The 27868-nt window shown below is 39.1% G+C and overlaps 1 long non-coding RNA gene across 4 annotated transcripts in view; it reads right to left on the bottom strand.

Annotated features, from left to right (window-relative positions):
* Nucleotides 1-27868, bottom strand: part of LOC122185101 — a 90579-nt gene that overhangs the window by 25513 nt on the left and 37198 nt on the right. For all 4 annotated transcript variants that reach the window (XR_006180728.1, XR_006180726.1, XR_006180729.1 and 1 more), the window contains 2 exons: nucleotides 15226-15433; nucleotides 14481-14540 (listed from right to left, as the gene is read on the bottom strand). This is a non-coding gene — a long non-coding RNA (uncharacterized LOC122185101). The remainder of the gene's footprint in view (nucleotides 1-14480; nucleotides 14541-15225; nucleotides 15434-27868) is intronic.

The following is a 27868-nucleotide window of genomic DNA, read 5'->3' on the forward strand; positions in this document are numbered from 1 at the left end:
CAGATTCCTGCCCTTCGCTCAGAGCAATTTACAAAACCGAAGCACAACAAAAGAAAAGCAGATCTTCCCCGACTTACACAGTCGCCTCTTTTAAATTAAGATCATTAATTGTCATTAATTGCATAAAACACACAACTTAGGAAGCAAACACGCTTCAGTCACAATAGTGAACCCAAGCACGCAGCTGTGCCAGTTCTGCCTGCAAACACTACTCTGAGGTGCCCACTTCACACACGTAGGAAACTGCACACTCATTTTCTTGCAAAATGTTTTTTTTCCTCCATTATATGCATTGGGGAATATAATGAAAACATGAAATCATGAAACAAAGGTAAATGCTTATTTCTCCTTGATACTCCAGGCATTTAATGCTGGCTGAACTGATGTGTAGTCTAAGATCCAGTGAGATGATTAAGAATATCCATGGCTCTCTTGAACCAAACAACCCACTGAAGTCATCCTTCAGGCTAAAGGACAGCTACACAACATCTCTAAACACATCACTATGAGTTAAACATTATCTAGGGCTACTGATAGAGCATACATAGGTTACAATATGCTTTAGGATCTCCCTTTTTTGCTCAGGGAGATGGGCAGAAGTAGAGCATTCATGGCCAGCGCAGCAGATGATGAGAGACGATTTTACTAAGCAGGAGGCTGCTCAGTGTAGTGTATGAAGCAAATTGAGCATGGCACTGAAAACACTTCTGTAACTTCGGACACCATTCATGGGTGTATTAGCAAAAGGCAACAGTAAGAGAACTTACGGTCGTCTTGCACCTAAAATCCTGTACCTCTGACAGCAGCAGAATCAGAGCAGGAGAATTTTTAAGTTCTTCCATAGAGTTTCTGAAGACATGCATGTAACATTACATCACCAAAGAGCTGGTGCAGCTAACTGAGAAACTTGCACACTTGGTCAAAATCCCAGCAATGATGCTTCTCCTCATCTCTAGAACGAACTGAACCCCCAACTATTACTCGCATTTATACCCAAACCTCATTCAGGTCAGGCCAAGTTCGTGTTCCTCTATCTGAATGCACAAGCCAGGTGTACTACCAGGCAACAGACAAACATAGAAATGTCTCTTTTTAACTTTTTCTACCATTATCTTCTACAACAGAAAACAACTTTTTTAACCACGACAATGAGTTTACTTCATATGCCTGCAAAATCAGGACTCAGGATTGAAAAGTCCACTGTAAAGGAGCAATAAAGAGAACAAAAAGGCAGTCCAAAGCTCAAAGTGACTGCAGGTGCACCTGCACAAAGCAATGGTCATCCATGTTCTACAAAGCATCAACCAGTGGGCAGAATGGAGCATGGCTGAGCAAGGGTTTGTACAGTTCTCAGCACAGGAAAACCCACACGGCTTGTAGGTCTACAGGAGCTGAGTCCTATTCATTGCGTAGGTACTTGAATTTAAGGTCTGTTTGTGGGTTGGATTGTTGATTTTTTTTTTTTTAATTTAATCAGATAGTACTGCTTTTGAAAAACATTGCCTTAATACTGTTTGCACAACACACAACCACAGCATCAGCCTCCAACGTTTGGACACAAGGATTTCTTTGTTACCAGTTGTGGCACAGTGATGAAAAAATCCCTGGAAAAGGACTGAAACAATATTTCTCTTTTTCACCTGACCTTTCAGATTCGGTACACCGAGCACAATAAACATTCATTAAACTTTGAGAGCTGTAAAGTTTCAGATACCTGTGGGTGGGTCCAATTGAGAGTTCTTATATACACACCCATTCATCTTATCTCACCTTTATTTTGAGAATCAAAGTCATAAGTGATAGAAATGCTAGAGAAGGTGCAGCAAGTTTGAAAGATGAAACTATCTGATCTGTAACAGCGACCATAAATCACCTTTAGATTGAGGGAAGAAATGAACCTTAAGAGCCTGAAATGATAAATCTGAGAATTAAAGAATATTTAGCTTCTCAAATACAAGAGAAAAGATCCTGTTGTTAAGAGATTTGATTTTCAGGTGTGTTACATTCCTGCTGATTTCCATGCAGCTAATAACTCTCATCAGACCCCAAAATTAAGCCAACGGGCTTTTGCACTTCTGAGTCTTAAATACTGCAGCAGATAGGGAAACCTAATTTTAATTTTTTGCATTCATGCTTGTGGGGAAAAGTATTCTCCTTCCCAATGTAAGGTGTAAGGGGAAAAAAAGAAAAAAGGAAGCAGCAGCACATGAAGGAATCGCGTTCACACACAACCACACAACGTTCTGACCTTGAGCTGCAGTCCCGAAAGGAAATGGGAAAGTTTCTATTATGCAGGTATCCATAGGTGCAAATACGTTTGACAGATAATTATTTTAACAATGCTTCTTATGTAATTCAACAATTCTTATTCTGCTCACTGAAAAATATTGAGTCATTAACTCGCCAGAAAGATGGAAGATGGCAGAGAAAGGAAGGATTAAGAAAGAAATTCAATACTTCCAGGTAATAAAGCATTTCTGAATTGATTTCAAAGATTCGGAATTGAATTCGGGGTGTTTTGTGCACTGGTAATTGGTAATGGCAATCTTCTGTGTAGGCATGCACATAGATCTTAAGAATTCCTGTTGGACATAAAAAAAATCTAAGCCAACAAATACTGGTTGCCCTCAACTGACTCTAAAAACAACAGTTACACAAGTTAGATCACATTGTCATGGGTTAAAAAGAACAAAATAGCCCAACTCCTGCCTGAAGTAATCACTGCTTCCCAATACCTCCTTGCAGTACCTCATACACATCATCCAATGCTTCTCTGAAAAGCCAGCAGCACAGAGCCAGCCAGCGCTCACGAGCGGGCAGGGAACTTCTGCAGACAACAGCGTTCATACCATTAAATCCTGACCAAATCCAAAAATAAACCAGTTTTTAATTTTTTTACATCAAACTCGACGTTTCTCAAGCTTCACAGCTCGAGTGTTTCTTACGTTCTACACTGCAATCAACAACTTATTTTTACAAGAATTAAATGTCATCATCTTTTCCCGGGGTCTACTGAGTAAGGAGACAGAATGAAATGCAACACATTGAATTTGTGTACCATGTGGATGGAACTGCTCTTATACAAGTTTGCTGGTGGAGATCCTCAATTCAAACTGTGACCCAATTGTCATTTAGCTAGTGGCAAATGTATACCTACAGAAAATGGAGTTCGGAAGAAGACTAAGGGAAGTTTCAAAGAAGATGTGATTATTGCCAGTAGGTGAGGACAATAGGATGTGAAAGACCCACAGCACGTTTCAAATCTTCTCAAGAAAATAACATTTCTTGCCTTTCAGAGCTGACATATTCTGTAATTCTGTGTATATTATTTTAAGTAGGCTTTAAAATCAAATTTTCAGTACTAACAACAGGAAAGAACAAATAAGAATTATTGAAGTGCATGCAAAAAATCTATATATTACAGACATGTAATAGGATTCTTTTCTCTATCATAAGATATTGCAGGGGTGGACAGATAAATTGCTGTCTATATTCATAGAATAATAATGAAAAAACACTCTTTAAGGGAAATCCTTCCAGATCTGTAGAACGCTGGTGACAGCAACAATCAACTAAAGAAAAAAGCAGTCAGTCCTTGACTGATACCCTCATTCGTTTTTATGATGAATGAAGTACATTAAAGGGAAAACAGATGTAAAGAAGTCTGTTTAAAAAAAAATGCCATGCATATTCATGCAGTACTGTGTGACAACAGAAAGAATTAAATCTGAGTGGAATACGATCTGCTTCTTAGGCACACTTGCATATAATCAAGTAAGTAGCTTTTCAGCATTGTCACTGAGTATCAACAGAAATGAATATAAAAATTCAATTTATCTGAGAACAGGTAGAAGACTTGAAGGTCTATAATCTCAAATATTGCTTTTAACTCAAAACTTTGTTTAAAAGCTGGAAAAGATATATGAGCTGTGAATCCCTAAGGAACGTAAAACTATACCTGCTAGTTAATGAGAAGTCAAACATCTGTAGTACAAAAAAAGAACTGTATTTAATCTCAAAACACTGACAGAATTCTCATTTAAAACAACGTTGATTTCTCTTCATAAAACATTTCCTCGTTCAGGTTTGTTTATAACACATCTATCTGTGAATCCTGTTATGGCAAACACAGCACTGTCAGTGACCTTCTGTGTACAACGCACTACGGTCAGGCGTTATTAAACCTATGAATTAGAAATTACTTACATTTACTATTTAATGAATCGTAAGCACTTTCGCTACTTTGTGAGGAAATGAGCAAATTATAATGTCTCTCTCTTCACAAGAAACCCTCTTTGGGCAACTATCAATTGAGTGTGGCTGTAATTGATAACCTAAGCTGATTTTACATTCTGTTACAAATCCAGGTTCAAAAGGTTAATTATGGCCTGGCCACAGCTCATCCGGAAACATGAAGCTGATTGCTGGATGCCTACTTAATGAAGATGTACTGCATGTATTACAGGAGCTCACTGACAAACGATCGGGACCTCTAACATCACTGCAGCAAGCATTAACATCCACTCTGTCAGTTTAACTGTCAATGTCATATTTACAACCCCAACACTCTCATTCAGAAAACATATTGCCCCTTTTTTCCTATCAGATACTTCTTGCTTCATTTTTTTATTCCATTAAATCTGGGAGTCAGTAACAGTGAGTCAATCCACAAAGTGTTAACTATCAAGAGGGCTGCTCCCAAAGTAATGCCTATTTTATTGTTAGTGCGCGGTGTCAGAGGTGGATGGTGGTGGGATGCAGTAGATGCTGAACCTTCCTACCCGTACCACATTACACTGTGTTGCTGTGAGACAGATGGCAGCAGAAGGGCAGTCTGACACAATGGAAGTGTGCATGAAGCAAAGGCGAGGAACTGAATTCCTCCACGTGAAAAAAATGGCACCCACTGCCATCCAGCAATGCTGAGGCAGTGGGAGGTGCATTTCAGTGGTGGTGACAGCGAGGTCATTCCAGATGGCTGTACACAGCTGTCAGACCATGAAATGAAGAGCGTCTTGACCAGCTCACCTGTGCAAATTGGTGGATTACAACCAAGGAACTGAGTATGGACCTGAATATAGGCTTCAGTGTGTTGGAGACAATGTTGGCAATGCTGGAATACCTCTAAGTATGTTCTAGATGGGTCCCATAAATGCTCAAACTGGAACAGAAGAACACCCTAAGCCAGTTTGTTGAGACCTACTGAACCAACACGAGGCTGAAGGTGACAGCTTTGTGCATCACATCACTACCAGTGATGAGATGTGGTGTCAGCACTATGAGCTGCAGTCAGGACAGCAGTCCATGGAGCGGTGACACAAATTCCACATCAAAGAAAAGTTCAAAACGCAGCCCCAAGCATTAGGTAAAGTGATGTGTATGGTTCTTAGGGAAAGGAAAGGGGTGATCCTTCTGGATTTCCTGGAACCTAGACAAACCATCAACTCTGACTGCTGCTTCACGAAGCTGACTACGTGGAAGGCTCAAACTTCCAGGGTCAGGCTGGAGAAGAAGATAGCCTTTCTCTTGCAACATGATAGTGCCAGGCCCTGCACCGGTCTGATGAACACAGAGCACACTGCCAGTCCTGGCTGGACTGCCCAACCACATCTACTGTACAGTCCAGACTTGATGCCTTCCACCTTGCATCTGCTAGGATTGATGAAAGACAGACTGAGTGGTCAACATTTTCCCAGCAACGCCACCATCACAGCAGCTGTGAAACTGGGTCACCTCCACAGGTGCAGATTTTCGCAAGCATAGCATGCAGCTCTTGTTCACTGCTGGAGAAAATGCATAGCTAATAGTGGGTACAAAATAGTGTTTAGTAACTGAGAATCTGCTCTATCAAATAGTGTTACAGTGCTCTGTGGCTCTCTGTTGTAGTTTCTATGGAAATAAATAGGAGGCATTACTTTCAGAGTGACCTATGTAATATCCAACAAGCTTAACAATCAGAAAGGTCAAGACTTGGCAACTTTTGCAGTTACCTTTCTCTCTAAGACTGAATTTAACCATGCAAATTGGTCTCGGTGTACTTAAATGATGCCCATATATAAAATAAACGTATTTCAATGGCATCTGAAAATTACCATTATATGCCACTTATAAGGTTAGAGGTGACAGAACAAACATTAAATTCTAAATGAATAGCTAATTGATTTCATCCGCTAGACCAGCTGATAGTAAGATCCTCTTGCATACTCTGCACAAAGCACAGAGTTTCTAGTGCTGGAAAAAGACATTTACAATTTAATAACAACAAAAACTGCAGAAGTTTCCAGCAGATGAACAGTTCTGTTTTGTTTTTAGCTCATTCTTTGTTCACAATACAGTATTTTCATGGAGATGCCAAGCATCAGTGTTACCTGTTTGGGTGCACTTGGGAACAGCAATGGTATTTTCAAACATAACTGGACTTCTGTTACACATCACAGATTCATAGTCCTCCTTTGACCTATGGCATTTCTTATGCAAAATGCAGCTGACGACAGCTTGGAAAATCGAACAGGCAGTTAAGAAACAACACCGACCAGTTGCACTGTTCCAGTTAAGTCAGTGGTGATGCTCCAGCTGTAGAAACATGACCACCTTATGAAGAAAACCTCCCCTCTATTTCTCTCCAAACTGTGAATCTTTAAGTTAATTTTCCAGTTTCAGTTTAAAACAGAAAAAAGACACAAAAACCCCGCAAGTTACATTCTTTCAACTTCATATTCATAGATTCAGAAGCATTAAAATGGGATTTTAAAAAGAAAATTCTAAAACGAACTTATATACGATTCAATAATATTAAACAAAGGTTAAGGTCTATAAAGAGACCAAAAATATACTGAAGGGAACTGGTGGATGCTGAGTGGTTTCTTACCAATACAGGCAACCACGCCACTTAATCCTTTTATAAATCGCTCAAACTTCGTTTTTAAATCTGTTAATAGTCCTGCTTCCACAATTCCCCTCTGGGAGGCTCTTCTGGAACCTCCAGCTTTTGATGAGTAGAAGCTGTTTTTGAATTTCTAGCCAGAGCTTATTGATAGCCATATCCATTTGTTCTTCTGCCAACAGCATCCTTAGTTTAAAAAGCTCTTGTACTTCCCCAGCATTTTTAGCCCTGTCCTTTCCTTTCTCCATGCATATTCATGGTGATCAATTATGTCCCTTCTCAGCACTCATTTACAGGGCGAATCCAAGGAGCTCTCCATTTCAGGTTCACAGCCTTGCTCCGTGCTCACTCTATTTCAAATACCTCTCAAGCAGATGTGACTGCAAACACAACAGAACTCTTCTGACATTCCACACAAAGGGTTCCCACATTTGTTTATTTTATATTTGCAAGGGGACAGAAATTCTCAGATAATAGATTGCCGCGCCTCAGGTGCTGTGCAATTAAGCCATTAGAACACAATCTTCTGTCACCACCTCACCCTACCTGCGTCAAAAAGAAAGCCAAATAAAAATTCTGTCAGGCCAGAGAAGGTGAATTTTGTTTATTTAAGTGCCTGTCAAGTGCAAAAAAAAACTCGTAGGAAACAGTACATTTGCAACTCACTGGTAAGCCATACAACAGCTAATTCACCCAGAGAAGCTTGCTTGGTTCTGAGTGATGCTGTATGAAATCATCAAAAAGGCCAGTAAACAAAATAAGTATTTAGCATCAACATATTGCCAGTACTGAAGTGCTAAGAAGTACATGGAGCACAGAGGTAACAAAAAAACAACACTGAGAGGAGTGAGAGAAGGGCTTGCAGCTACAGCAAAATGTGCAAAGCAGCCCAAACTAGCAGCCCTGAAACACAGGACTTAAAACAGCGTTTTTTAAACAAATCCAGACATTACCCCAGTACTGCTCCTACTCAGTTCTCCGTGATCTGGAATTACTGACTGGTATCTCTTCTTACATTTTCATTAGATTTTCTAGTAATCCAATTAGAAAGAAATAAAATGAAGAAAAACATTATATGCACAGCTTTCCAAAATTGTAGTATCTACTTCACAAATTCAAAGCATCTTAAAATGCATCTGCAGAAAAATTCAGTCATAAATACATTTCCCAATGCAGACAGAAAACACAGTTCAGCACATTCTGCTCAAACACCAAACGCTTCCTTTTGTGCCCACATGGCCTGGACTGAGGATGGAACAACTGCTGCATCCCTTTTGCAGAAAAGGGTGGAACTGAGCACACGAGCAGCTCTCACACGGAACACAGCAAACAGGCACAGCAAATACCTTGTAGCACAGCCAAGCAAGCTACCTTTGGGAGCCTCTGCTTTACAGAAGCTGCACCCCTGATCTAGAAGTACTTACTGGTGGTTCTAACATCCCTTCCGTCACACCATTACATCTCTACCTTCTGGAAATAGAAGGGGCCATAAAGCCTCTTAACTAATGATGTATGCATTAGAATGTTTACAGACTTTCCAAATTTAAGACTGGAATTTTCAGAAAGTAAATGCCAACCTATTTGCTAAATCACCACCGCCTTCTTGATTTAACTGATATGCAATTAAACCCATATTCGTTAGCTTCAAAAACAGACATTAAAATATTATGATGAAACACCATCAATATCTACTTATTTCAGGAGAAAGCAGATGAACCCATAAAGCTGCAGTCAAATACCTGAGCCTTTCTTCTTGAAATGTTAAAAAGGAACTAAAGGCAAAACTTCAGCCTGCTGTAACAGAGTAAAAATTCCCTGAATGCATGAAGATGAAGTACACAGTAGGCAAAATTATCTACTTCATAATGGGAAATGGAGGACACAGACAGCTATGTACTCACAAAGCGAGCTAAAGAGCTGGCAGATGATATGTGTACTGCCATTTGTTATGTTTCTTTGCTGTGTATTACTGTATTTACAGTCAAAGACAAAGGCACCGAAAAATAAAATTGCTGTCCTGAAATATCACTGTCACTTCTGCTAGAGACTGGCTTTCTGCAACATGAAGCCATCCAAAGTGGAAGCAGTGCAGAAAAATGCCTGTAGAGACGTCCTGTAGGGAAGGCTTCTGCGCACTGTTAACAAATCCAGGTACTGTGCAATGAGTTCTCTGAGACAAAACTTACCCAAACTAGCTTGCACAAAGCCACACTTTGCATGCACAGCCACACTCACTCGTTAAACAGGTGAATAATCCCACAGACTTCAGCAGGACTACAGCTGTGCTGAAGAATAAGCAACGTGCTGACTGGCTGGATTTCTGAGCACCCTGCAGAAATGCTCTGTTAGCCCCATTCAGCTATAGCAGAGCTCCGCCACCACGTGAGACAAGGGAAAGCACACAGAGAAATGCAATAGAGGCCGAGATGGGCTGCTTCACAAGCAGCAAGGAGGGACTGCTGTGAATGTTTTTTGCCACTCTGTACTCAATATGGCTAATCAATTGAGATAAACTACCGAAAATATTCCATCAGCTTGCATGCAATAACTCCAGTTTAATAATTATTGAACACAGTTGTAGCCAAAGCACTGCAACCTTAAATCAAATATCACTTCATATCAGGAGGTCTTAAGGGACGATTTTGTCTAGCAGTGTATGTGGCATACTTAGATATTAGCATAAAACTACAGTTGCCACAGTTATTTCCAATATAAAAGGTTGTCTACAAATCAAAATTAAATCCCCTTCACTTTATTCAGAGTAAATGGCTGCATAAGGATGCAAACAAATTAACTGAAAGCTTGAAAGTCAAGTTCTCAATTACTATTTAGCAGCAACTTTACTGTATTTGAGCATTATTTACTATATACTTAGCTGTTTTAAAATGCAATCCAATACTGTATAATAAAAAAACAAATGGCACAACAAATGATTGACGATAATGCAAATGTATGAATACCTGGGTCTGAACAGTGCTGTTTCTAGATATACTGCCAAATACGGAACCATCCTGATGCCTAATAAATCATTCACAAAAACTGCACAGTTTGCTGTGTAACTGCTCAAAGCCAGCAGCCCTCCTCAACGACTGCAATGACTTCAGAGCAGTTTTCATACTCGGTTATTAAAAGAAGTTGAGAACTCTCACTTAAATCAAGCCGTTTCTACTGCGAGGGGAAAATACTTGGAGCTGAGAAGGTTATGAACAGCAGCCATTATGACAGAATAAAGACGTGATGAGTTCATCAGCTTAAACACTATCGAACGCACACAACGTTATTGTGTTGACCTACAGCAGCCAGTAATTAGCAACATTATGAAACAGCACCGCAAGGCTCCACATCGAGACACAAAACAGCTGCATTATCATAGAAAGACGTGTATAACATCATCTTTATAATAATGATAAAGTGCTCTATGCAGAGTGTTCTATTTGCAGCAGTGATTCATTGTGCTAGGGGAAAAAATGCTGACACTCTGAGAAGATATTTTCCCGTAAAAGGTTGAAGTCCTTAAGCAGCAAAAAACACCAACGTCCATCATCTTTAAACTCTATTGATTTCTGGTGAAGATTTAAAAGGCTGTTTACTTATTTCCCATCATTTCTGTCAGAGCTGTAACAGTTCTCTTCCCACTGAATAAACCTCTCATGATCCTCTTGGTGATTAAGGTCAGACAAAATGTCAAACTCCTAATGCTAAGTGCTTTCACATTAAAAATTAATACCAAATCACCAAGTAAAATCCAAACAAGAAGTCAGACATGTAAACAGTACACAATAAGGGCAATACTGACCATTACAAAAAAGAGGTATAATGCATACATGAAAAAACATTTGGCAACAGGTAAGAGCACATTCTTTCACTTTTGCATCTTTAACCCCCTTTATTTTAGAGTTATTGTACTATGTTTGACACAATCCTTTTAAAAACCTTTTTTCCATTAAAGCTTGCAGTCATCTCCTCTATTTACTCTCAAATGCCATTTATTATACAACCCAAGTATTACAAGGATTGGTTCTATTTTATTCTGAGCTTCAGCCAGGAAGAAAGTATTACCTTCACAGCTGCTGTTGAATACAAAGCAACTACACTGGTAACCAAAAAACAACCAAAGGGTCCCCTACAACCAAAGGAAAATAACTCCTAATTATCTACACAGTATTTAAAACCAGAGACCATTCTGCATTTGAATATCTACGTACATGAAAAGATGGCTACAGAATACAGCCCCTGAAGAGGCTTCCTCTGGCCTGTTATCCAGACCGCTGCTACTAGAGGCAACCAGACAATATTACTTCATTCATAAACTTATCACGTTCAATCTTAAAACTAATTACTTTCTTCAACCTTTTAAATGGTTGCTTGTATCCTGAGGAAAAGCACGAAACCAACACATGTACAGCCAAACTTCCAGGGTGACTGGAAGCCTGCAAGTAACTCTGTAATGAACTGTGAGAGTAAATCTTCAATAAGGTACAAAGGTGGCCAAGGGTGAAAACAGCAGTTTGCTGTAACTAATGGTGAGTTTATTTAAGCAGATGGCTTTCAAATTTTGGTTCAGCTTGCCAAGCTAATTACAAAAGATTGCTCTAGTTTAAAAGACAACAAATACATAAATTAGATCTTCACAAGTGTTAGAGGAAGGACTCTATGTTCAGTGGGTTCTAAACTCCAAAAGCAAAAAATGGATAAAGTCTTGTCTTGCTCTCTGGAGGTGCCAAGGGGCTGCTCAGTCTTGTCTTCAAGCCCCGACACCATATTTGCAGTTTGTAGTGGAAACAATTCATTTCTGCACAACTCCATCCACAAAAGTAAGCAAGTATTCTGTGCTCCGGCCCAGAAATAAGAAAAGAAGAGTATGTACCTGGGTTTGTATAAGCAATATGGTCAGTTCACGTTTATCAGTAAGAATAACTAATTGAAGACCAGGCTATGATTTCACCGCACAGACAGATGACAGGAGGTATGACAGTAGAGAAAAAGGACGATGCTGTGACAGGCTATGTAGAACCACGCTAGGATTATTATTAAAATGCAGTGAGTTTTCAACACATTTCATTAAAAATCTCCAAGCAGAATAAAACCAGAGTTGTTGCTCTTTTAAGTAATAACCATACAGTTGGCTTTTAAAAATCAAAGCAACAACATACAGAGCTATCATTTGTTACAGGTCAACTTTTCTTGAAGCCCACTTTGTTCCAACAAGACTCTGATATGGAAAGGTTGTTTGAAGGATCCAAGTTCCTGACTTGTGTAAAAACACAACATTAGCACAAGTTCCTTACACTTGGTTTATTACAGAGACTCACAGAAGAAAACTGGGACAGATTTCTAGGCATTTTTATGGTGTGGATTCTTCACTATTGTGTCACAACCAGAGACCACGGAGAGAACCATGCATTCCAGAGGAATTACAGATGTTCTCACAGAACACTCGGGAAGCATAACGAGAATCAGCTCTCATCCATGTGAGTTTTGAAATTCTGTAGTAGAAACTGCCACAGTTGAATCGAACGAAACCGAACAACCATCACCATTACACCTGCTGTACACAGTGGTGGTGATGTTAACTGCAGAACACCAACAGAACATGCAATTTATGGTTGTGCAGCTGTTATACAGTACATGTGGACAAACAGGCACATTACACAGACTATCACAGCTTAAGCCTTTCTTAGTCAACGAAGTGAAACACACTCAGCACATCAATTACTGTACAACACGAGCCAAGCACATCACAAGCACTTCTTAGCTATTACAACTTAAGAACTTGATCTGCAAATTACATTTGCTCTTGCTGAAAGAATAAACACTATAAAATCCAAGTTTAATATATGAACACATTTTCATATATAACATTTTCATGCCTTATCCTAGAGAAAACACTCCTTACAGTATCACTTCCTGCAGTAATATAAATACCCCTTAATATTTCTTACATATTAATTTTAGATCTCAGCTTTTAGGTGCCGCAGGAATAAAACTCACATATTTGATCCAATTATTTTCCATGATTTAGACTTGTTCTTTTTTTGTTGTTTTTAAGTAAAGATCACTACGTACCATGGATCTTTACATCTTTCAAGCAATCTACTTCCTGCATTTGAGACACAAATTTGTACAGGAGCTTTTCGCTCACACATTTTGAGTAGAACTGCTGAATGACGTAATTATTTGTGTGCAAAAATGGTACAGCGTGCTGAATAAAATAATTAACACTAATAATTCTTCTAATGATAAATATTAGGTGGAACTACAATAAAACTTCCTACACCCTGATTTATTGCCTTCCATGACTGGCAAGCATGTTGGTTCAGATCCCTATCCGGGCCATTTTATTTTATATGTAAACCAATGAGTTTTAAATGCAGATGTATTCTTCTCATTCCAAACAAGATAACCACTATGTGCAGAGGTGCTTTCTCATTCTTCTTCAATCCATCACTTTTACTTGCATAACAGGATGGATTAACCAAGAAGAAAGGAGGACACTTCCAACACAGGGTAACTCCCATTCTAGCTACTTCACAAAATGCTATGAAGACATGAAGACTTGAATTCCTCCAACCATAAGAAAAAGCAGACACCAGTCTTACCCTATCTTTGGGATTTATTCTAACTACTCAACTGCTATAGCCAAAAGATGAGGCAGAAAATATGCTGCCAGGCTGTGGAAGAAAGTAGTATTACCTGGCGTTCTGTAAAAAGCAAAAGGTTCAGCAAATACGTACTAAGGACGGATCATGAGATCTACATTTCAACCCCAATTTCTACACCACATACTTACAACAAAAATAAAGTGCTGCCCAAAAAGGCCCCCCATTTCCTTTTTTCAGCTCTCAGAGTCCCTGAGGTTTGCAAATCTTATGCCATTGTAGACAACACTCAAGCTCCTGAGCAGGTTTTCTATCAGAAGACTTACTGGCTCAGTGTGGCAGGTCAACTTAAAGTCATATTTTTGGCGGAATTACATCCAACAGCAGTGAATTGAAAAGTAAATCCCATATTCAAGAACCTCTCTCTTGGACATCATTTAGAGGCCACGTGGTCTCTGTACTGCACTGCTGAGTTGTGGGAGGTAGATCACCAGCAGCTGACATATGTTTGGTTTTTCTTGATTAGGAGATACTAATTGAACTTAATATTATAAAGAAATCATATTAAACCAAAATTTGAAAAATATGAATTTTATTTTTTCCAAAGCCAAAGGCAGAGTTTTTATTATCAGAACAAAAGAACAAGATTCAGTTCGGGACCTCCAGAATTCCAGATCTCTAGCACAGAACTCCTGTAAGTTCCCATGAGAAATACTCCTGCCTCTGTGAACAAGGAGACACACCATACAGCAGGCTTCTCCCAAAATCCTGGGAGTGAAAATGTGGCCCTACCTCAAGGCAGCAATGAGATCCCCTCTGATTTTAATGAGATTTAACACAGTTTGATAAGCAGGTACAGTGCGGATACTTGCTGACTTTACTTTTTAAGTTAATTTTCCATCAGTCTTCAATGATTCAACATAGACTATAAATTCTCAATATCTTGCTCTGAAAAACCCTCTTGAGAAACTGAGTCACATTAATGACTGTACACATACCTGCTAAAGAGCCATCCTTCACGTGACTGGATAATCCCAATATAAAGCAATGTAAAGTAGCTGTATCACAGAAGAAAATGATGAAAATACGTTAAATGATAAAGCCAAAGTCGATCCTCTTTCTGTTCCAATGATGTGCCTATCCTGACACCTGGCAGCAGTTTTCTGTCACTCAAGTTATCAGGACAGACATCTTCATGGCAGAAGTTCATGCATATACACCTCCACTTCTCAGAGGCAGAGCAGTCACATTCAGTGACCACCAACAGACAAAGCAACCACCGCCCTCATTTTCTGAACGATCCTTATCACTGGTATTACTTTCTATAAAACTAAGTTTCCATGCTATTTAAAGGCAACTAAGAAAAGAGACTGTCGAAATGAAAACTCCATGTGCAAGAAGGAACAATAAAGAAGATTAATTTCTGCTGTTAGAAGCTCCAGATTAATCATAAAGGAATAATATTAAGAACACCTAAATTACTCTTCAGTAATAACATTCTGTTTTCCACACATAACTCAGCTCCTAACAACAGCCTGCTCACATACATTTAAATTTAAATGTTGCAAACCTTCTGCAGATGCTTTGAAAATGTTGTGGGTAATTTTACTTATTTCTTTATTTTAAGGAAAAAGGAAATTATTCAGACTAAATGAATTGGAAGCCTTTACGACCAATTGCTATTTGGCTGCTCCTGGTTTGTGCAGGTTTCTACATACTGATGCCACAAAGAATGTACTTCACCTTGGAAAACAGTGGGATTTAACTTTCTGGTCCCATTTCTGAGGAAAAGAAAGTGGTTTTCTCCTTCACTTGACAAAATTCAAGGATCTTGAGCTCCACGAACTTTTCTGAAATTGAGTTTCTTTTCCAAACAGTTGTTCCTCGTATTTCAAATACCGCTCAGTTCTACAAATTTCTTCATCGTTTGAATGCCAACATATTTGAATCACTGGAATATTTTGAAAACAGAAATGTGTTCTTCAGAGAAGAATCGACTATGAGCATTAAAAAACTGCTGAAAGTGTGAAAGTTACATATTCTAATTAGTTTGGCAGAGCCAACACAAATCATGCTTACAGAATAACAATAATAAAATTGAAGTACTGGTTAAATATCTAAAATAATTAAAGGAATCATTTTTAGCCTGGTATAATTAGCTAATTCACTTTACAAGCATTTATTAAAATGAATTCACATGTTATATTCCATAGGTAGTTACACAATAGTGTTTATACAGGAAAAATATAATGAACCAAACTCTTTGCATCCAGCCTTCCACAATTAAAACGAAGACTCCCCAAGTAATATCAATCTAGGATAGACTAATTAAGTTTGGTTTGATAACCATTCATTTCTTCTATTGCCTCTGAGCAAATTGTTTATTAGAGAAAGTTATTTTACACAAATCAAATCAAACTGGGTAAACCATTATATTTGAGAGAAACCTTAGCCATCAGTCAATTAATCCATCATTTTCTCCAGACACTTTTGTTTAACGAGCAGATCATATTATCAACAATTTAGATATCGCGTGATTCAATTATGACGGAAAATTTATTGACAGCTTCTCTAATACCTTTGTTATGAATAAATATTAAATGTTCTCCACTTTTGACGAGCAAACTAAATGCAGTAATATGTTAAATCTAAGTAGCCAGAACTTGAGTCAAATCCTTCGTCAACAGAGTGTTTTAAAAAGTCTTTGAAACAAATAAGTTGAATTATTAGACAACGTATCCCAGGATTTTTGAGAAACAAGCAAACAAGTTCTGTGATTTCCACTAGCTGCCTAAGTGGAAACACAATCATAAGATCACCAAACAAGTGTGAAAAAAGACAAAAATCCAAGGCTTCGTTTGTCATTCTGGGACAAAAGGCACTCTTACGTAAAAATGACACCACCAAGAAATAGGCAGAGACTCTTTCTGCAATTATATGAAAGGATTGCCTGACCTTAAGAGAAATAAGATTCTCCAAACTTAACAGGAAGATATTTGCTGTCAGGAATCACAACTATTAAAAAGCAACACCGCAATCTGTGAGATGTTTGCAATTACAGCTGTCTCAAACTAAAGAAAAGAATACTAGCCAGCACAGATTGCTCCCTAAATATCCCACCCTTTGTAAGACATCTCCCTTTGAAGAAATAAGAGACTGGCTCATTTAGAACTGAGCTAACCAATTCACGATGAAAGGGCCAGAGGACAATGGAAAAGATCCATCTAAACTAATGCCCATTAAAGAGATAATGGAATTACGTAAACTTCTACCAATATATTAGGATAACATTATTACTTCAAAGTATTTCTTTGCTTGAGATAAGGAAGTTGCTTTAACAGTGAAGGGGACTGTAAGCAGGTTTACAGCTGCAAAGGAGAAGCATGGCAAGCTGAATATCAGAGCTACACATCCAGGTAAAGAAAACAGCAACTCTTACCATCTGTCAGCATCTGAACAGTGAAAACTGCTCACCAGCAAATAAACCACTGACAAAACCTCTTCTTCAGGTTTTTAAAGCCTAATACATTCTATTTATGAGAATCAAGCATGTTTCTTTTTTTTTTTTTAATTATTAACACAGAATGCTCTTTACGTACATACCTGAGTTAAAAATATCTCAAATATATGTGTTTTATGGACGGTTGGCCATAAACAACAAAACCATCATTTCCTCCTCTATCTTTCTATCGGACTGCTATCTAACAGTCACTGCGGTTAATAGGCACTGCACCTACTTCTTTAGGAAGCAAAATGACATAGTTAATTTATGCCAAATGGAAGTAAATCAAAGTTCAGATGCACTTGGTTAAAAAGCATGCACCTCCAAAAGCCCTACTAAAAGCGATTGCACATCAGGTCACTCGCTGCCTCTCAATAACCGCACGCTCTAAACTGATTATTTCACTGGCATCTATTAGGAAGTCCATGAGTTGTAATGCAGAAATATGGACTATCACCATGATTTTATGCTCTAAAAAGAGGGGGAGCTGAGGGGCAGCGCTGAGCTCTGCTCTCTGGTGAAAACAACGGAGCCGAGGGAACAGCATGGGGCTGTGCCAGGGCAGGGAGGGGGTGAGGGACAGGGCCACAGGGCGGGGGGCACGGCCATCAGCTGCCAGAGCTCAGGGAGCATTTGGACCCCAGCCTGAGACACAGGGCTTGGATTCTGGTTGGGGCTGTATGGAGCCACAGGTTGGACTCAATGATCCCAATGGGTCCCTTCCAGCTCAGGACGTTCTGTGACTCCACTAAAAGCTCAGCGGTCAGGTACACAGCAGTACAGGAGCTTACAGAAGATGCACTGTCTTACAGAACTCAATGAGACTTCATCAACTTTTAAGATTTTTATTTCAGTATAACTTCGTAAGTCTCGAATTAAGATCTCTAGCTTTATTTGGAAATCTGCAAGTAAAACTGAAAAGGAAGTTGGAAAACAAATGACTGTATTTTAAAACTCGTTTCTGACACCTGCACACGTTGCTGAGAATAACAGAACAGTATAAATAAACATCAATGAATAATGATTTATAGGCATGCTTTTCACAATTGACTGCCAAACGGCTCTGCTTGCCAGACAGGCAGATCTGCAGTAGCTCCCAATTGCTTTCCTGCCTGGACATTATGAATTATACAGTCACAGCTAAAAACCAATTCTAAAAAGAAGAAATCTTAACTATACAGTCATATGAGCTGCAATGGCAATTCAGGCAAGATAGAAAAAGGACAGAATTATCTTTCCAGCCACAGATGGTTTTAAATCAACTTAGGTGGACCATGAAACCATACTGTCAAGCTTCATTAAAGCTAATTCCTAGAGCTGTGACATCGACAAGGATTCCCCTTCCAATAGATTGTTTTTCCTATGCATAAATCAACAACACACAATCAGCTTTTTAGTCACATGACATGACTTATCAGTATTCAGAACTCCCTGCAGTACCAGGCCCACTTACGTGTCTTGCTGCAATTGTAAATACAGCCTATTACTTAAGGACAGGTTGTTTTTTTCCCTTTAGTAAATATAGAGTCTACAAGGTTAGAGTTAAGCGATTACTGCAGCATGCTTGATGTGATTCTTCAGTGCAAACTACGTCCAGCACCATTTCACTGAGTGCTAGAGGTAATGAACTTAGAAAGGGAAAACACACGATATGGCTATTCTAACTACACATCTCAAAAATTCCCTTTGATTTTCCCCTATTTTTTCCTTAGGAATAATAATTCTCTGTACAGTGAGAAAAAACAAGTAGTAACAAAGATTCACGTTTATGTCACTGAAAGCTTCAGATAACCACTCAGCAAAAGTGAAGAACAAACTAACTTTTCAGTGTGGGGACAAATGTTGATGCATCTGGAAGGAAGTACGAGGATGCAAGGAAAAAAAAGTGGCTTCACTTTCATAGGATCTGAGAAGTTTTATTACTGGATATTGTTCTTTTCCACCAACCCTGCATGGAGATAACCGAGCCTTAAGAAGTTGTTTGTTTGTTTGTTTTTTCCCAACTCCTTGTAATCCAAATGCTTACATCCCTTTGACCACATAAAAATTCAGCTACTCAGAATTTTTCATGAGCAAGATTCACCTTCCCAAGGAGAGAAACAGCTACATTTCGCTGGAACATTCTGGAAAGATCTAGGAGGGATGAACTGAATACTAACGAAAGATGGCACTGCTCAGATTTAGAAGGCTGTGAAGATCTGGATCCCGCTGAGGAGGCTAGCATAAAGGATGTTACAACATCACTGACAGAAGAACAACTTCCTGTCACCACCGAAACAGTGTCTTTTTCTATTCAGAACCTTTTGAACTCTCATGGAAACAAATGGGGAATAAAATCTTCCCTCTAACATCTCATGGCAGGAAGGCCTAAGTATCAGTCACCAGTAAATAAGAAGGGCTGTCAGTTACTTCTTTTTGACCTTGCCACAGAAAGCCAGACAGGCAAAAACATATCTATCTCCACCCTAAAACACCTATCAAAACAGTTCTCCCAAACTGACACTGATGACTATCCCTGCTTTTAGAAAAAGCAGCAGTGTACTTCAAACTTTAGGCCTCAGATAGCCAAACATGTCTGTTTTCTTTGCAGTAACCTGTCATCTGGGAAAGCAAACCAAGGAATACAAGTTCAAGAGCTGGATGCCCATGGCTGCAGTGGGCACACACAGGACAGAATTTTCAAGAGTGTAGAATCAAATCTGTGGCAGGGTTAGGACAGCAATAGATATGATGTCAGTTTTTAATAAGTTACTAGAATCAACACAGCTGCTGTGGAGAATGAAAACACGAGTTAGGAGTGCAGAGCTGAATCCCTGGGATCCTGGTTGAGCTACAGAGGAGCAGCCGTGAAGATTTACCATCACTCAGCAGCCAATGATTCAGGTCCTGTAACAAGATGATACACACCCACACAGGGACACAGCCCTGTAGCCCTGCTTTCCTATTTGTTGTTTCCCACTGCAAATGACTACAAGCTCCCTGAAACAGTAATTACATTTTCACTATGGTTGGTAACATCCATTTCTCTATGTCTCTTCTCAAAATAGGGCTGACATGTGCATGCCTTGGTACCTGAACATAAACAAGGCTTGTAGGCCCTGCTGATGGAGAAGGAATTGATTAGTGTAATAGCTTGGAACCACTTCAGAAACCCTGAATGTTTCCACTACTTCTAAGCCAAATGGCGCAACTAGGCCTAGTCATAACAAAGCCAGTTATCAACTATCTTATATTCTACACAAGAAAAGCTCTGCTTTTATGAATGAGTTAACTCCAGTGACATTTCAAGTCACTAAAGGGACACATCACAGTAGACATTCGTTGTGAAAGAAGCAGCGATGAAGGTCATTAAGGAGAAAGAGCATGCAAGCAAGCTGGGAGAGAAGCAAGCAAACAAGAACATGGCAACACTACTTACTTTAAGAGCATGCCATGGGTTCTCCTGCTGTATAGTAAAAGTTTACAGCTCTTTAAGGAGGGATTGTTAAGTTTCCAAATTGAGCTTTTTCCACCTAGGATCATGAGAACCTGAGAACTTTCACTACAGCTCCTAGAATTCCTAATGCATGTTTTGCCTCTGTTCTGCTTGAAGAATTTAATCAGTTCTTATCAGCTGATGTCTGCTGGTGTAGTTTTTCTTCCATTTCTTTTTGCACAATATAATAAAACTGAAAATCGCTATGGATGCTGTATCACCCTGCCCGTCCCTCCAAAGCCACATCAGTATGGCAAAAGATGTCAATTTGTCTCTGGAGGTGAATGCTGCAGTGCAGTTCTCACGTTTTAACTGCTTAAATATAAAAGAAATATGAAAAGGGTACGATTCATGAAATAAGGAAACAGTAACTGGATCATAACGAATATATTTGACCTTTAAAGTAGTATCAACAAACATTAAAAACACTCAAGTTGTCCTTTGCTGCCACGCTTATTTTCCTCATAAGTTGTGCCCCATTATGCAACAATAATCCCTCATTATTTCAGCACAATAATGCAGTCTATCGTCTACCTATAGTTGTCTGGTGTCTATTTAGTTTTATGGCAAGCAAGCAATTTGAGAATATGGTAATAAAGCCTCAATCACAGTAATGATGTATGATGGGCTGTAATTTCTCTGTGCTAATGGGTTACAAACAGTATTACAATGATGACGGGAATCTCATTGATTCATTATATGAGTGCAATAATATCAGAATGACTTAATATAGATCACTATTTACTCATGCACATACTGATAACAACCTCTATATATTTCTATATAGAGATATATAGAAATAAAATTAGTATTAGTCTTTCCACATAAAAGTTCACACAGCACAAAACATTTTGTGCAGAGTTTCCTAAATCAATGTTTAAAGTTGAAATTACTGCATTGAACGGGTTCTTTGAAAAGCAACCCATTGATTTTAATCTGCTTGAAGCAATCAATTACTCCCTGTCCTCTTTATTCCAAACTGTAATGAAAACTAAACTGCGTTGTCTTGAAAACTAAATGTGAAGATGATCATAAACAGAATTTAAACTCCATGGATTATTCATATCTACCCATTTAGATTTGCCATTTCCATTATGAGTACATTTGCCATGAGCATTTAATGGACATCTAAAAGGGAATTCATTAAAGCAGGAGCTGTTGGCAGCACTTATGGGCTTCAGACTGCTTTATGTTTGCCTTTAATAGCTCACTATTATAAAAGTGATATATTGTGTTCATCCCATTAGTAGTTTGTAGAAAGGTCTGTAAGACATAACAAATCCTTTTGAGTATTGTCAGAATCAAAACCAAATCACAAGCTATTTTTTTTCAAGCAGCGTATTATGATCCCAACAATGTACTATATTAGGTCATCTAAACTTTGATGATCTTATCCAAGTAAGGATTTAATGACTATACAGACAGTTTGTTCTTTTTTCTTTTTTTAATGAAACACGCATGAATTATTAATGCCATCTCAGATGCACACATTTTTAAAAACTCACTGTAACTATTAAGGTTAAGAATCCTTAAAAATTAAACACGGTTCCTCCAAATTACCTTCTCACTTGTGTTGGGCCAAACTCGTGTCAAGGAGAGCAGGAACCTCAATTTCACAAACCTGAAGATCAGGGCACTGCAGAGTGACCAGAGTTCCTCCACCTCCTTCCCTTCCTCCAGCCACCCAGAGATGAACGGAAGACATTTATTTGCAAAAGGTACTTCCTTATTAGGCAATGAAAGAAAGCAAGAGGTCAACTATAACTAACTCCAACTGCCTCTGAATCAACTGCTAAGAGCGAAGCAACTTTTCACCCTTCCCTATCTGTGGTTCACAAAATAGTCCTAAGGATCACAGCTCAGATCTACTTGACAAGTTCTGTATGCTTCTAGAAATATCATTATACAGATTACAATATAAGAGTATCTAAGTTGCTAGTATGAAAACACAACAGTAATTAATTCTCTCAAGAGTACAAAGCAAACAAGTATTTGATTATTCACTGTTTGTGCACTGGAACCATTACCATCACGAGCCCATCACGCTGAATACAATTCTGTTTGTTAACTTGTGCTCCCTCTGCTGATTTCCTGCTTGTAACACATGCTGTTTCATTCCCAACAGATGTTATTTAGTTGTTTGTAAAGAAAATGGCAGATTTCAGGAAGTATGCTATGCAAGTGCTTTACTTTTAGAAGGACTGTATCACGCACTCGAAGTACAAATAATGAAGTTTCCCTCATTCCTATAATTTACTTGGCACAATACAGACTCCTTTTAAATCCCAGCTGTTTACGAGAACACCTTTTCTCCTGAGCTTCAAAGCGCAATGCACGTTAAATTGCTGTTCCCTTATCATTCAAAGGATACGTGTTCATTCTGGCATGTAATTATTTTGAATTTTATTATAACAACTTGTAAGAAAATGTGGCAGTCTGAATGGTGGTACAGATTCATACGAGATCCCCTGGTCTGCATTAGGCCATTAGAAAATCCACATCTAGAATTTATGACTCTCTAATAGATGATGGCATTTTCATAGCAGCAATAGGAAACAACGCATCTTATTCTCACTTACTGCAGACTGAGCCAATACTGCGTAGGAACAAAACCACATTCGTGTGCACTACGACTACTGCAAGTGTTGGAACCTGCAGTTCATTACTGGTGAAATCAGTTTCTGCACAGAAATCAGAAATTCTCATATATACTGCATGGAAAGTTATCCACTGCCCTGAATAGCAAAGACCAGGGACAGCACAGCCAGAAAAAGCAGTTGTTTTTAATCCCGATTTCAGCTGAAACGCTTGATTTCATAGCATGCTACAAGTACTTTTGGAAGAGCCTCATTGGCCAAAGTTACAGATCCAATATTTTGTCTGAAACACTGTATTGAAGGAAGACATCATACCACAGGAACTCCTGAACTTCAAAAGGTTCACGTTACGAAATTATTCTGAACGGCCAGTAATAAAGCAAGAAAGTTTCCAGCCTGAACAGTGTGGCCTTGCAAAAAATAAGAGCTTGTTGATGCCTTGAAAGGCTTTTTTTTTTTTTTTTAAATTTAATACGCAGGCTTCTTAAACTACCTGTACCAACCCTACTACAGACACTTAACCTGAAATAGTTCATCTCTTGCGGCTTAAGAAACAATCCTCACTGCTGCACCTTGCTTGGATAGAAAGCCCACCTAAAGACAATGACTTGCCACCAGGACTTTTATGAGTAGTCTGGGGTCTGATGGGGGCAAACCAAATCCCCCCTGAGGAGGAGACCTAAGGTGGGCTGGTGTGCAACACGACTTCCCAGATTCAAGGCTTCTGTGCAACACAGAAAAGGAACCAGTACCAGTGGGTTCATTTTACTTTCTCCAAAGAAAAAAATCATATAGCTCTGATACAGTGCTTCTAATGCCACTATACAGCCTCTAATACCATGCCTTGTATGCACTTGGCATTCTGACTACTAAAGACAATCACGTCAAAGGAAGAAGACTCCATATCTCTTATTTTTTAAACACTACTTTCCTTGCTTGAATTTTTAAATTCCTAAACTTAAGGTCAATCAAAACATTTGGTATATCTGAGAAACCCATACTGCTTTTCGTAACTGCACAACAAGCTGGGATGCAAAGTGCATATGATCCACCTACTTGGTAGAAAGTAGAAAAAAAATCCTATTTCATTACTCCATGAACCTGCCATTACTCCATTCACCAATCACTTCTGAATGAAATTTCAGAATTCTGCCATGCTAAAAAAGTATCTTATCAACTCCATTTATGTGTTTTGTGATTTTACGGTCCCTAAGGTAAACTTTTGCCTTCAGTTTTTACTCTAAACTCTTAAGGACAAGCAATACCTCTCCAAAATCTTCAGAAACAAAAACTTCAGAAAACAATGGTTGCCTCAGTTTCTCAACTGACTGGGTCTACTGGATAGAATACAGGACTTTAAACAGTAACTCAGAAAGGTGACCAAACTTCTCAGAATTGCTAAAAAGCTAAAATAATGACACGAGGATGACCAGAGGCTGGATTACCTCTCCTGTGAAGAGAAGCTGAGAGAACTGGGGTTATTCAACTTGGAAAAGAGAAGGCCTTTCAGTACCTAAAGGGTGTCTGCAAGAAAGACGGGGAAGAGACCCAGGAATGTATTGAAACAACAAGGTGCACTGCCTTTTAACTAAAAGAGGGCAGATTTAAGTTAGATATAAAGAAGAAAATTCTATACTGTGAGTATGGTGAGGCACTGGCACCTGCTGCCCAACAAAGCTACGGACGTCCCATCCGTGGCAGTGCTCAAGGCCAGGTTGGGCAACCTGATCTAATGAAAGGTGTCCATGCCCACAGCAGTTGGAACCAGATGAGCTTCAGGATTTCTTCCAATCAAAACCATCCCATGATTCTTCCTCTGTATGAGGGCTGCTCCAAAAGTAATGCCCCCGATTTGATTATGTCAGCCCACAACAGCAGAGGTGGATGTTGGTGATACGGCAGTAGGGGCTGAACCTTCGAGCCAATATTCCGCATCCTCTGTTGCTCTGTGATGGGGGCAGCAAAGGGGCAATCTGACAAAATGGTGCCTGACACAGAAGTGCGTTATGAAGCAAACATGCCACTGAATTCCTCCACGCAGAAAAAAACTGCACCCATAGTCATTCACTGGCACTTGCAGAACATTTACAGAAGCCAGTAGATGGGAGCACAGTGGGTGGTGTGTTTCAGCTGTGATGGCAGTGACATGAAAGACAAGCCATGTTCCACACAGCCATGCAGATAATTCGTTTTTGGAGTGCAGCATGCAGGCTCATGTTCACTGCTAGTGAAAACACATAGCTAATGGTGGTGACCGTGGCGAAAAATAATGTTTTGAAGCTGAGAATTTGCTCTACCAAATGGTGCTCTTATGCTCTTTGTATCTGTTGTCGTTTCCGTGGAAATAAATGGAAGCTGTTACTTTTAGAGCGGCCTACATAATTGTAACAAACTATTTCTGAGTACGTACTTAAGTACCGACTGAACGAATAATCATTTCTTACTAATGAATTAATGAATCATTATTCCCGTTTAATGAATAATCATGTAATATACTCAAAATTATCAAACCAAAAAATGGTAAGAATGAATCAACATCCTCCTTTTCCCTCCATTTTTATGACAATTAAGGCCGTTGAGAAGCCCACAAAGCTATTCTACTCAGCAACTTTCCCACTGAGCACTGAGGAAAGAACAATTCTAAAACAGATGAGAAAAACTGGTGTAAAATAACTACCTAAAATTCAGGAGTCCGAAAAAAAAATAATAAATCACAGATCTACCACAGTAATGCCTGCTATTCTTTTCCCCACCCCTTTGATCACTTTTAATGACAGAAATAAGAAACTCCGTTTCTGAACTCCTTAAGCCTGCCTAGTGCAGAAAGCAAAGCTAGGAGAGCAACTGAATGGAAACTTACCAAAGCAATTGCCTTCAGTGAAAGATCTCACAAGTGCACTGCTGGATGCTGCCCTTCACTGCAGTTTGGGCAAGCTCTCTGAACAGCTGGCTTTCTGTGTCCCTAGCTCAAAAAGTCTGTTCTCTTGAACAAGTATGTTGTAGGGATTTCTTCTGTTTCCACCATGTGATCAAAGGGGCAGTGTGTAATAGTCACAAAAACTAAAAACAAGTTGAATGCTCCTATCACAGAGATTCCTCAATTATAGAGTAAACCTTAAAATCACAACAGAAAAAGGGAAACTCTTTCGTACAGAATTACTTATTATCTAATAACCATTGATCAAACAACTTTAAATACTGTCTACCATTCTGATGGCAAATTAACCGCTCTTTCTTTTTTTTCAGTGTCCTTAGATCCCCTCAATGAACTGAAAGCAAAAGCTAAAGTTATCAGAAGTCTACGACTGTATACCATAGTTGTGCAGACCGCTACAAAGATGCCTTCAGTACTTTGGGAAATACTTAAAGGCTAAAAGGCTGCACTGAGCAACATTAAGCAAACACTCATCTTACACTGCTAGGAAGTTCTTGAGGCTGGGGAGACTACAGCAGACCTGCTATCAACAGGAGGCAACACCACTAAAAGCACTGAGAAATGCAGGTGTAGAATATGAGCCTCATCATGGCTGGTTTTTGACCTTCTAACACAAAAGACTCCTTGAAAGTATTTACGGGAATGGAACACAGGAGGAACAACACAAAAACGCCCTATATCAACATCAGATATAACATCAAGGAATTAAGGCACTTGATATTCTGTTTCAGATACTGCCCAGGGAGGCTGTGGGTGCCCCATCCCTGGAGGCATTCAAGGCCAGGCTGGATGTGGCTCTGGGCAGCCTGGTCTGCTGGTGACCCTGCACACAGCAGGGGGCTGAAACGAGATGATCACAGTGGTCCTTTCCAACCCTGGCCATTCTATGCTTTTATGAACTCCTATCTCATGTTGATTTGTTTTCATTTTGTTTGTTTGGTTTTAGTACTTGGTAGCAAATAGCAGTAAATCCACTTTTGCCTGGAACATCTTAATTCACTAGAGATAATCAAAATGCTGTGAACTGACACACAGATAACAAGGGGACACCTTGGAAATCCTCTCCTTGAATGAGCAAAAATACCATTTCTGCAGAGATTGCCACACAAATTTTTCTTGGTAAAGTTATTTTCATATAATGGCCAAAAGTAGGACATACATACAGCATCACAGCTGACTCAGGAAATCCTTCACCAACTCACTTTGATTGAACTTTGATTAAGCAAAGGTTTTTTGTTTTGTTTTGTTTTGTTTTTTAAACCATGACCAGGGATGTTTTCCTTATTTTGCTGCACTCAGTATATCAGACCAATTGTATCTGCACAGGGCACAGAAAGCAAAGGGCAGTCCAACTGAAAACACTTGATTCAGAAATCTAATGATTTCATCAACCTGGAAAGCCTCCAGATCAAAGGAGCTGCAAAGAAAGGAAGCAGCTGAAGCCTCATTTATTTCTTAAACCCCAAAAGTCTTCTTATACCATATCCTGGATTTGACTGCTGCTGCTCTGCAGGAAATAGTTCTTAGCGATTCAGCTCTATTGACTTTCTCTCTTCTAGAGCAGAAGTGATTTCCTGCTGGTTAGACTAGGTAGTTGGGGGACAAGGGCTTGATGAAAAGGGACAGCTTTCTGTACACGCTGCTCCACAGTGCTTATCTGCCTGCATTTTTAAAGGATCAGCATTCATCTTTTCAGATGAATACATGAATAAACCATTGTAAGAGGAATGGAAGCTACCTATTCCTATTTAAGGGAAAAAATCAGTAATGACGTGAGGGGAGAACATAAAAGGAGCAATAGAAAGTACTCCACAATTCTGGATTGTATTAGAACTTGGGCTTGAAAAAATAAGCAGAAAATACCCTGAGAGACTGGC

This window comes from Lagopus leucura, unplaced genomic scaffold (genome assembly GCF_019238085.1).
Source record: "Lagopus leucura isolate 7727_CA_CO unplaced genomic scaffold, USGS_WTPT01 Super-Scaffold_100027, whole genome shotgun sequence".
NCBI classification, from domain to species: domain Eukaryota; kingdom Metazoa; phylum Chordata; class Aves; order Galliformes; family Phasianidae; genus Lagopus; species Lagopus leucura.